At 42.7% G+C, this 12,284-nt stretch overlaps 1 protein-coding gene across 1 annotated transcript in view; it reads left to right on the plus strand.

The window, feature by feature from the left end:
- The window catches only part of VAT1L (vesicle amine transport 1 like), a 174,761-nt gene that overhangs the window by 55,809 nt on the left and 106,668 nt on the right, over nucleotides 1-12,284 (plus strand). The gene's annotated exons all lie outside the window — the stretch shown is intronic.

Raw genomic sequence — 12,284 nt, forward strand, 5'->3', positions numbered from 1 at the left:
CCCTCCTTGTGTCCATGTATTCTATTGTTCAACACCCACTTATGAGTGAGAACATACAGTGTTTGGTTTTCTGTTCTTGTGTCAGTTTGCTGAGAATGATGGTTTTGTGGAGAAATAGGAATGCTTTTACATTGTTGGTGGGAGTGTAAATTAGTTCAACCATTGTGGAAGACAGTGTGGTGATTCCTCAAGGATCTAGAACTAGAAATACCATTTGACCCAGCAATCCCATTACTGGGTATATACCCAAAGGATGATAAACCATTCTATTATAAAGACACATGCAAACGTATGTTTATTGCGGCACTGTTCACAATAGCAAAGACTTGGAACCAACTCAAATGCCCATCAGTGATAGACTGGATAAAGAAAATGTGGCACATAGACAATATGGAATACTATGCAGCCATAAAAATGGTTAAGTTCATGTCCTTCACTCCTTATCCCCACCTTTAGGGGGCACCATTACTGTGCACAAAGGCAAAAACAAAAGTTATAAATGCTTACGTGATTTGCTCAATGCCAGCTGCCTGGTAAATGCAATCAGGGGTACTTCTGCCGGTGGTCTGCCTCTAGAATATGCCACCTAGTGTTTCTAGAACCTACCCAGCATAGTGTGTGGCAAAAAGTAGGTGCACAGTCCATGGCACTTAGGTACATGGCACATAAATATCCACTGAATAAGAAACAAGCATTCAAAATTTGTGAGACAGAGAGGATACCATGAAAGAAACAAGGTGTTGCATTACTAAGATGTCAAAGGAGGGGAAAATGCAAAGAGATCATCATTCATTCATCCATTAATTCATTCATCTCCATGTTTTTATGAACAAATTCTATGTGCCTGGCTGCGTACCAGGGGCTCTAGATAAGATGTGACAGAAGACAGCATTGGTCCTGGTGCTGCCACTCTTTGAGCAAGGGAGATGGCTTGGTAAACAATATTAAGAGTGAAATACTTTTGCTACATTCACAAACAAAGCCAGTTAACTTTGAAAGTTTGCCATTGATAGGTAACAGCAGGACAAAGAGCTTTGAAAAGGGTCTTGTCCTACAAAGAAAGCAGGTGGGAGAATGGGAAGGTAGCAAAGGTGAACTGAATAGAACTAAACATCCCAGTAGGAATTTCTATCTGGAGATCTGGCCACTGCATGTCAGTTCCCTACAGGACTGGTAGTTAAAATGTACTCTGATCCAGAAGCCTCCGATGTCACCTTCCAGCTGTGATGGGTCCTGTCCCGCCCGGATCAGAACCTCAGCCACAGGATTTGAAGTCACAGAAAGAGTCCTGATGTCTGATCTCTGAGGACTGGCAGGAATGGAGCAATGATTTCAGCGTTTGAGTCATTCATGTTCAGGGCAGGTGCTTTGAAATGGAATTGTTGATCACATCAGAAGGTGCTGAAACCAAGGTCAGGCTCCTGCCTGTTGAGAGGCCTTGTTAATGAGGTGCCTTTGGCAAACACGGCAAACACGGATGCCCGAGCCAGGCAGGAAGGCACACTGCTGAGCGGTGAAAACGATCATCCCAAGTAAGCGCATTTACTCTCTGGCAGGTACTGTTGCATGCTTGTTTACAAATCCCTGTGTTTAGGGTACAGGCATCATTGTAGGAGATGGGTAAAGACAGGAGTAGGGGACGTGAGCTTACATTTCCTAAGCCCCCACTTTGTGTTTGATTCTGTGCAAGGCTCTATGTACATTTGTCTATTGCACATTCATCATGATAAGCTGGTGAGGTAGGTAATATCATCCCAACTTTATAGCTAAGGCTCTCAATTCAGAATAACAAGCTCAGGTTCCCTAAGTACTTAGCAGCAGATCCAAGATCAGAATCCAAGTCCCACTGATGCTGCCCCTTTGCCCTTCTCTCCTGGCCACCCTAATATTTTCCTTGACTTAATCTTAGGATAACTCTATGACCCAGTTTGCCTAAGACACAGTTTGTGCCTGTTGATTAAGGAGAATTAATAATAGCATTCCTTTTCATTCTCAAAAAGAGTCCCAGTTTAGATAATAAATTACATGGTCACCCTACACAATAGTAGTTTGAGTCGTTTGGGTTTTGTTGTTGTTATTGTTGTTTTTTGGTTGAAAGAGATGCATTTATCAAAACCACAACTTCAAACTATGGGTACAAATCATAATTTGGCTGGAAATGAGAATCCGGCATCCTACTATGCAAATACAGTCATCCAGGAAATTTATCCAAATGCACTACATGAAAGGCAGCCAGCCTGGAAGTGACTCTAACACTCCTACACTCCTCGATTTAGAGCCCTGTGAAGGAGACTTTGCCATCTGGTAGACTGGACTGCTCCATGGTTGCTGGAGTCCAACTCTGAAGCAATGTGTCAGTCTGTGGGCTATGGGTTGTCCTGTGGCCAGGCATGGGGTCCCTCACTTGGAGAATATTGGTAATAACAGACACAAGCCTTGCTATGGTCTCTGCAAGGGTTGATTAGCAGAGTTACCATGTGCAGTTGGGCAGGCTGTACACTGCACAAAAACACCAAACCATGAGGCAAGCAAGAGATCTCTACACACTAGTTGCTAGGGCTCACAACTCTAGCCTGTCTTTCTAATTCACAAAAAACTGTGGTAGGGTAGAGCAGGGTCGGCTACAGTTATAGATTAAACCTTTCCAACCCTGCCCTGCCACTGACAATCAGAAATACCAGAGGGCCTGGAAAAACAAAAGCTATTTAACCTGGAATTAGTAGACTGAAGATCATAACACAGAATGGTACAGTCTTTAGGAAGAGCAGAGCTGGCCAGAGTTGGTGGCTCATGCCTGTAAACCCAGTGCTTTGGGAAGCCGAGGTGAAAGGATTGCTTGAGTCCAGGAGCTCAAGACCAGCCTGGACAATGGAGTGAGACCATGTCTCTACAAAAAAAAAATATATATATACACACACACACATATACATATATACATATATTAGTGCCTGTAGTCACAGCTATTTGAGAGGTTGAGTGAGATGGGAGGACTGCTGGAGCCCAGGAGTTTGAGGTTGCTGTGAGCTATGATCATGCCACTGCACATCAGGCTGGCAACAAAGTGAAAACCTGAATTAGAGAGAGAGAGAGAGAGAGAGCAAGGCCCTAAAATCTACCGATCATCCGAGCATATCCGCTGTGCCTGGCAGTCCATTACACCTCTTTCCGTTACAAATTACCCAGTCTCAGGTATGTCTTTATTAGCAGCATGGGAACAGACTACTACAGGGAGCTTACAGCCTAATGGGAGATACAAAAGAAATTTTTAAAGAAGAGAGAGACAGAGAAGAGAAGGGAGGAGAAGAAAGGGAGTAGGGGGAGAGCAAAAAACAAGAGAAGAGAAGCAAACAGGAGAGGAGAATTAGGGTACAGAGTAAAGGATGGTTGGGCCGTGATGTGAGTGAGTCTGGGGCAAAACAGAAAGAGATTAACTCTTCTGGGGAGACTCTGGGAAGGCTTCCCAGAAGAAGTGGTCTTGGAGGACAAAGGGGATAAAACCAGCTTATTAGCACCTGCTCTGGGCCATCCCTGGGTGAACACATCACATGTGCTACCTACATTGACCCACACCTGGCCTTGTGGAGTAGCCATTATCATCCTTGATCTAAAGAGGAGGAATCTGAGGCTCAGCTAAGGCTCCACTTGCCCAAGATCACCCGGGTAGTGAGAGTCCAGGACTGACTCCGGTGTGACAGCCAGGAGCTTTACCTCGCTATGCAGCTTCTGCATCATTGCGTTTTCTGTTTCATTGCCTTGGAGGTCAGAAACAAAGCATAAAGAACTTGGGCTTAGCGATAAGGAGGCTTGCATTGAAACCTCACCACTTCCAGTTGCTACTGCTTAGACTTTCAGGGCCTCGGTTTGCAATGATTCTGGCAAGATGACCCTGAGTAAGTTCCCTTGCTCTTTCTGAGCCTTCCTTCCTGATGGCAATTTGATGTTGGGTGAATAGAATGAGATGTGTGTAAAGTGCCCAACACCGTGCTTGACCAAGAGTAACTTACCATGAAGAGGTGGTTGGTTCCCTTTCCCTCCCTCCTTTTAACCTACAAACCCACAACTGTCCTGTGGCATAGGGCAGAGGTTAAGGCTGCAGAAGCCAGAGCCAGACTCCTTGGATTCAGATCTTCTCCCTGCTATTGCTGTGTGACTTCAGGCTGTTACCTAACTTCTCTGTGAAGATGAACTAGTACCTACCTCATAAAGATTGTGATGATGTTCGAATTAGCTATTATTTATAGAGCATGTTGAGCCCTGTCTGGCACACAGTAAGCTCTGTGCAGCCGGAGTTTAATGAATCAACCTATATGCTTCACCATTTTGTCTCATTTGCTTCTTAATCCAGTACCTCAGCAATGAGCTCAGAGTAGTCTAAGTAGAGGAAAAGGTTTAAATTGTCATCTTTGCAGTCAGTTGCTGGAGCAAAGCTGTGATAGGCTAGGAAAACCCCGTGCACCATGGCTGACCATCAAGAGCCTCAGACCCTGCTAATGGGGATGCGGGCTTATTTTCTCTTCCTGCTTCCGCTATTCACAGAAGACTTTGCTGGTCACGCCCTGATCTACAGGATCCTACACAGTGAATCCATGGACTATGGGTCAGCGTCAACTAGGAAAAGAGGAAGTGGATTGTTACAATGCCGTAATTGAGCAAATTTGAAGAAAGATGACTTTCTAGAGCAGTGGATCTCAGCGCTGTCAGCACAGTATAATTCTCTAGGGAATGTGTAATTATATACGAATAGTCAGGCCCCATCCAGGTTTTAAATATATATATATCTGATTGTCAGATATTCTGAGCATCATAGGGCCCGTCTCATCTAAATTACAGGGAATGTGCCAATAAGGATGATTGACGTCAGTGGTTCTCAGCTTGAGCTGCATCAGAATCCCCTAGAGGGCCTGTTTAAACTCAGGCTGCAGGGCCCCACCCTGGGAGTTTCTGATTCCATAGGTCTAGGTTGGAGCCTGGGAATCTGCATTACAGCACGTCCCCAGGTGATGTTGAGGCCGGTGGCTCTGTCACTACACACTAAGAAGCACGGATCCACACAATAAATAAAAGAGAAAAAAATAAGACACCAACCACCAAGTCTTCCCAAAGACTCCCTCTACTTCTTTTGGGGATTAAAAAACATTGTCCATACTTACATTTTGAGCAATTGAAGGATGCTTGTCCCACTCTTTTCAATTTTTCTTCCCTGTCTCTTATCTGAGCTGTGCACCCCTATAACTTCTTGCTATTGAAATTCTCAGCACCTGTGTGTCACAGTGCATGTCACGTGTAGGTCAACAGCTTTGCAGTGACAAAGAAAAAGAAAAACTGACTGATGCTTGAAGCATTGTAGGTGAGAACATAGAATAGTCTTTGCTGCCTTTGGTGGCAGGTCACATGTATCAGCCCACACAGTGGGATTTGAATTTCCTCTTAGAACAATTGAGTCACTCAGTTACTGAGCAGACAAAGGACAGCGTGATCTGAGAAAAGTGTTTCTGACCCTGTATCTAAACCTCAGTGTGGGAGTTTGTATTGTCATAAGAAAAACGTAAGTATTGCTCATGCATCCAATGTACTTGATGTTGTGATAATTTTCAGTTATTTTTGCTCATCTAAGTACCTCTATGTGTTGATGAAGATGACAAAATAATGACAACTTTTTGGACGAGGCAAATCGTACCTCACTGTTTCCTCCAGCCATTCATAAGCTCATTCTGCTAATTCACTTCCATTCTCTGACCACATTCATGGTCTGTGGTTTTCACGAGCTGTTTAACAGTGACTTTTAGAAGAGATGCACAAAATTCTGTTTCTAAGATGATCTTGAAAATGATCAGCTTAGTAATAGAAAGTTCCATTTTCATCAAACTTGGGATAGTGATTCAACTTTCATACCTTTTGGGAGATTTCTCCAAATAGACTGTTTTTGGCCCAGCTACATAACTAGTCAATGTGATCAGGAAATCTTAAAACTGAAGAGACCATAGAATCATTAAGTCCAAGTTCCCACTTTAAAAATGTGAAACCAAGGTGCAGAAAAGTGAGCTTGCCCTTAGTCATACAACCCATTTGAGAAACTTGACCACAGATGAGTCCTTTCTTTTCCTTCTCTATCTCCCCGTGACATGCCAGCACATTCCACAATGCATGCCCCTCATTGTCTCCATGTGTGTGAAAACACAGTGCACCAACGTGGTCTTTTGCTAGTGGTTCCGTGGAATTCGTGTTCTTATTCTCATGGTTTAGGTGTATAATTGCACTTTTAATGGTTTATTTATTTCATTAATATCTGTCACCTTGATTACAATGCAAGTTCCAAGACAGGGACCATATATAAGAATAACCTGTTTATATTTCCAGCACCTCTGATAATATTTGATCCAGTAGAGACACTCATTAAATAACACTGTAGTGATGGAATTAATGACTCAGTGAAGTAACACAGAGAGGCTGAGATTCAAAGGATATAAGGAATAAACTGGGAGAAAAGACAGGAAAGAGGAAGGACTGAGTGTTTTTCCCTATGGTCATGGTAGAGTTCTGGAATATGTGGAGAAGCAGGGCTGGAGGAGTAGACAGTATTTACATTATAGAGATTTTCCTAAGCCATCTATTCTCTGTCCCTACTTACTAGAGTTTCTGATGCTAAATCCTGAATCTCAGTGCACTGGTAGGATTATCTATCCTAAATTTCCACTTAATGGGTGAACAGAATTTGAACTGCACTCCATCCCAATCCCAAAAGTGTTACAGCTAAAAACTGCTACTTATTCAGTACTTAATATGTACCAGGCAGTGTAGTAAGCCTTTAAAGAGATGGATTCACTTCTCTAATCATTCACCTACTGTGCTTGGCTTTGCTTTAAACTACCAGTCTGTCAGTCAGGCTCATATTTCAGGGACCCAGATCAGCTCTCTTGTTACCACAGTCCCTGGATTTCCTGCTGCTTGTGCTCTACTTAAGGAGACTCTAGCAGTTCTGCAATAAGGATTGAGTTGATAAACATCTGGTTGAGAATCTCTTTGCCCATATGAACCTGAGACAAAGCCATCCGAAGAGTAATTAATGGCAGAGACCCGTGGTTCTCTCTAAGATGGCAACTCGAGTGCTTAGCCGCACAGATAAGATTAATAGCAGAGTGGCCTTAGAGTCAGGGATACCTCCCATCTTTATCATTTACAAGCCAGGTAACCTTGGCCAACTTTATTTTTCTCTCTGAATCTCCATGTTTAGGTATGAAAAGAAGACAAAAATATTACATGAAAGTTGGTTTAAGGACTTAATGAAGCACTTTAGTAGAGTATCTGCCCCATGGTGGGACAAAAGCAGCTGCAGCTGCTATTAATGCTGTATTGTTAGCCGTAGGGAAGAGAAGGGCAGGTGTGGTGCAGAATTCTTACGGTCAAAAGAAAGAAGGAAAGTCCATTAAAAATAAGTGCATGCAAATCGTCATTTACTGCAGTGACTGGGAGAATGGATTGTCTTGTTCATTTTACGTTCTGGGTCTGGAGGTAAATTGCAAAGTCCTTTTTATTGAAAGTTCATTCTGTCTTCCACAAATGTTTATTGAGTCCATGCTATTTGCTAGGCACGTAGGAGAAACAGGATAAATGAGCTGCCAATCCTGCACTCACCAATACTGATTTTCTATAAATGTGAGGGAAGACACTTTTCTGCTTAAATACAGAATACTGAGCATTATTTACTTTAAAATTTGTTGAAGATGTTATAAGGGCCTCTCGGTGCCTAAGACAGGTGATGGAGAATGGAAAGGCTGCAAGTCGATATGTGATGAATTTGTTTTCCATCCATTAATATTTATATTATGGTATGAATTATTATGTATTATACATAAGACTTATACAGCATACTAATCTTAATTGTTATTAATAATTCTATTTCTATATTACTTATTAAATATGTAGTATGTATTAATTATGTATGTATATATAAGATTAATTATACATATACACATCATGGCTATATATATTAATTGTACATTCTAATTATAAGTAATTATAAATTTATCTATTACATATAGTACTCACATATTATGTTATATAATAATATAAATAGATAAGGGATCTGGATTACCTATATTATCTTTTTTTTTTTTTTTTTTTTTTTTTTTTTTTTTTTTTTTTTTTTTCTATGTACATGTTTTTCTTTAAAATAGAAATAGTGAAGGTCTGCTTGGGTCAGAACCTGAATAGGTTAATTCAATCTGTACTTTATTCCAACTGTACAATACTAAAGGACATGAAGTCTGCAAAATGATTGGGAAGGGCTGCCCCATACGTTCAACTCCTCCAGTTTCTCATGGATCTGTCCAACAAATTTTACAGACATTTTCTATATGCCAGGCTCTGCACTGGGCACAGAGAGCCAGTGGAGACACCGTCCCTGCCCTCCCAGAGCTCACAGATGGGGCAGGCAGAAGCCACAGAGGCTGTAGTGGCCATGCTTCGTGAGGAAGGAACCACAAGACAACAGGGGCACAAAAGAGGGCAACCGACTTGACCTGGGATGCTAGAAAGGGTTCCTAGGGATGGAGATGTCTGAGTGGGAATGGCTCCGATTGGAAGAAGAAAGAGGAAGGAGGGCATAATGAGAAGGGGGAAAGCATGTGGGGAAATTGGCATTGATGCTAAAATAGCACAGTCAAGCAGGATCGGATGGCAGGAGCGTGGATATGCTGCTACTGTGAATATAGTAAGACCAAGAAAAATAGGAAGAGTGGGCTTAGGAGTAGTGATAGCAAGTATGTATTGAGCATTTATTGTTCTAGGCATTTTGATGCATTCTGTCATGTAATCCCACAGTAAACCTAGACTCGGTAGAGTATCACTATCCACATGTTTTAGATGAGTGAACAGAGGTGCCAATACATTGCTTATCTGGTAAGTGTGGCAGCCAGGAGAGAAGCAGATTCAGCTGTTACTCTAGTGGTGTTGGAGCAGGCACCTAGCCTCTGTAAACCTCAGCTGCTTCCTCAGTAAAATAAGGTGAGGCTGGGCACAGTGGCTCATGCCTGTAATCCTCGTTCTTTGGGAAGCCAAGATAGGTGGATCACTTGAGGCCAGAAATTCTAGTCCAGCCTGGGTAAAAGAGTGAGATCCCATCTTTACAAAAAAAGTTTTTAAAAAAAACTATTTGGGTGTGGTGGCACGCACCTGTAGTCCCAGCTACTGGAGAGTCTGAGGCAGGAGAATCACTTGAGCCCAGGAGTTCAAGGCTGCAATGAGCAATCATTGAGCCACTACACTCCAACCTGGGTGACAGAGTGAGACCCTGTCTCTAATAAGAAACAAAAATAAGATAAAAGGTCACTTTGAGAGTGCCAGGGTTGAGAGCAGCATAATGCCATGCCCATGGCAAAGGCTAACCAGTAGTGGCTGAAGTTCCATGTGTGTTAAGGAGTAGAGACTGGAAAAGTGGAGGAAATCAGTGAACGAGGCAGACTGGGTGAGATAAGAGGGGCCGGCCTTGTGTGACCAACTAGGTAGTGTGCATTTTATTCTGAAAGCTGTGATGGACATTGGGAATTCCAGAATAAATAGTGACATACTCAGTGTTTGTTTGAGAAATGTCCCTCTGATCACAGAAGGACTTTAGGAAACAGCCAGGTCAGGTGGAGGAGTGTTGTCATCGTTCAGGGTGAAAAATGTGATGACCCAGACTAAGAAGAGACCATCATAAGAGCTGTTAAGGAGAAAGAGATAACACACTTGCTGAATAATGGGACGTGAGGGCTAGGGAGGAAGATGGGGCTAGGGAGGAAGACGAGGCCAGGATGCCGTCCAGATTCCTGGCTTCAGCGCCAGGGAATGGTGCTGTCCATCTGCTGAAGCAGGAAACACAGTAAGAAGAATGTTGTGGGTTGAATTGCATTCCACCTCCACCACTCCAAATTCATCTGTTGAAGCCCTAACCCCCAGCACCTCAGAATGTTGCTTTATTTGAACATTGGGTCTTTACAAAGACAGTCAAGTTAAACTGAGGTCATTAGAGTGGGTCCTCATCCAATAGGGCTGGTGTTCTCATGAGAAAAGGAAAGTCAGACACAGAAAGTCATAGAGGGAAGACGGTGTGGAGAGACACAGGGAGAAGAGGCACATCTACAAGCCGAGGAGAAAGGCCTGGAATAGATCTTTCGCTCATAGCCCTCAGAAGGGACCAACCCTGCCAATACCTTGATTTTTGACTTTGAACCTCTGGAACTGCGAGAAAAGAAAGTTCTGCTGTTTAAGCCACTGGGACTGTAAGACTTTGTTACAGCAGCCCTAGGAAACTGACTCAGGGAGTAACTCATTCAGAGATGGCCACGAGTTAGGTTTTGGATCAGTTGAGTGCGATGTGTTGCTTTTGGGACAGCCAGGTGGAGACAGATGCCAAAACGATAGAGATGCAAATCTAGGACTTCGTGGGTAGCTTGGGACTGGAGATTAACACACACCAATCATGTTGGACACTCTGGCATCCATAGCACAGTGCAAGCAGTACAGAATAGAAAGTTGAAAAGTAGTTGAATGAATAAATGTCCTATTTGCCTCAGGACAGAGGGCAGAAAGGACTATAGGGATACTGGAATGAATTCTAATTTCCCATCCCAGTACTAAGAAGGCTAGCTCAAGCCTCTCCTATATGGAGCTGTAACTATGACATATCTGAAACCAGCAAATTTTAGAGAATTGCTGCATTGGTTGCTGATATTTACACTCACTAGAAAAGAGAGTCCTCTCTTTGTTTTATAAAACGTGGGAGGCAGGAGAATTAAACAAATGTCAAAGCTATTCTTAGGACAGAGAACTATAGCCTGTCCAGAGTCTCAGGTTCACGCCCATATTCTGAAATGTTGACCTCCCAGGGAGTGTGCCAGCAACACGTCTATTTTAGGTAGGAACCTTAAAGCCTGCTTAGCTTAAAATGTCAAAATAAGTAGACAGCATAACACAATAGAAAATGAAATAACTGGAAACCAGGAGACCTTATGTTTGAATCCCAGATTTGCCTCTGAAAAAGTGGGTAACCTTAACCTTTCTGAATGTCTTCTTCAACTACTGAGCAGTTACGGGGAGGGGGTAATTGGATGATCTTCCAACCCTGACATTCTAGGATTCTCTCAATGTTGCCTTTAATTGCAACTGGTGATAAGATAACATTTCCATAAATTGACCTGCCAAGCTGATTTAGTCCGCTAGCATGAAGACATGAAAATAAGATGATAAGCAGAAATTAACATCACAGATGACTCTGGTAGAATATTTTCCCTCCTTAAAATGGCAGATGGAACACCAGAAAGAGACAACGCTTGGTTTTAGAATGCATCTTCATTACCAGAAAATTAGGTTTTACTGGAAAATGTCTGAATACACGTGACCACAATATTTTGTCCAATGACTTCAATTTTGACCATATTGAAAAAGGATACGGAAAAATAAACCTACTCCTAACTGCATTTGTGATTTCCCCTGGACCATTTAATATTTAAAACTTGCACTGACCTTTTCTTTATATGACGGGGCATCTCAGCAATGGATATGATAAGCCCCTAAAGGGAAAAGGTAATTAGGATGGATTGAGTATCTAAGTCACATTTTGTGCCAGGTCCTTGACCTGTGTTACATAATAGCTTATTTAACACCTCTCTGTAGAAGATGCTGTCAGCCACACCCTATCTTTTCTGCATTTAACATGCCAAAGGTTGCTAAGTGGGAGACGCTTGACCAGAGCAAGCCAGACAGGCACAAGAATTACCATTGCAGAAGCAGCCCTCAACAAGTATCAGATGGAAATGTGCTAGATAAATACTCCAGCTTCCTTAACCATGGTTGGGATAACGCAGAGGCGTATTCTGCACTCACTCACAGGATTCCTTAGGGGAATTGAGCTCCAGTTATGCATGGTAGATATGGCCTTGATAACACATCTTTTATACTGTCTTAATACCATGTTATTTCCTGAGATCACTGTCCAGACAAAACACCTACATTCAAATCCTTATCTCAGGTTTGGCTTCTGGGGGACCCAAACTAAGACATCTGCCAGAGCCCTGTGGAGTAGGTGGCATTGCTGCCATGGGCAGCCCAGTGTGGTTAGATAACAGTTGTTAAGTCTTGGTGCTTGCATTCGTCTGATTGCCATTGCCTTTCCCCTATGCCAGTGATTCTCAACCACAGGAGATTTTGTCCTCCCACCCAGGGGACATTCTGCAATGTCTGGACACGTCTGTGGTTGTCACAACTGGGAAGATGCTACTGGCATGTAGTAGGTAGAGGTCAGGAGT

Source organism: Cebus imitator, unplaced genomic scaffold, assembly GCF_001604975.1.
Source record: "Cebus imitator isolate Cc_AM_T3 unplaced genomic scaffold, Cebus_imitator-1.0 Scaffold137, whole genome shotgun sequence".
NCBI classification, from domain to species: domain Eukaryota; kingdom Metazoa; phylum Chordata; class Mammalia; order Primates; family Cebidae; genus Cebus; species Cebus imitator.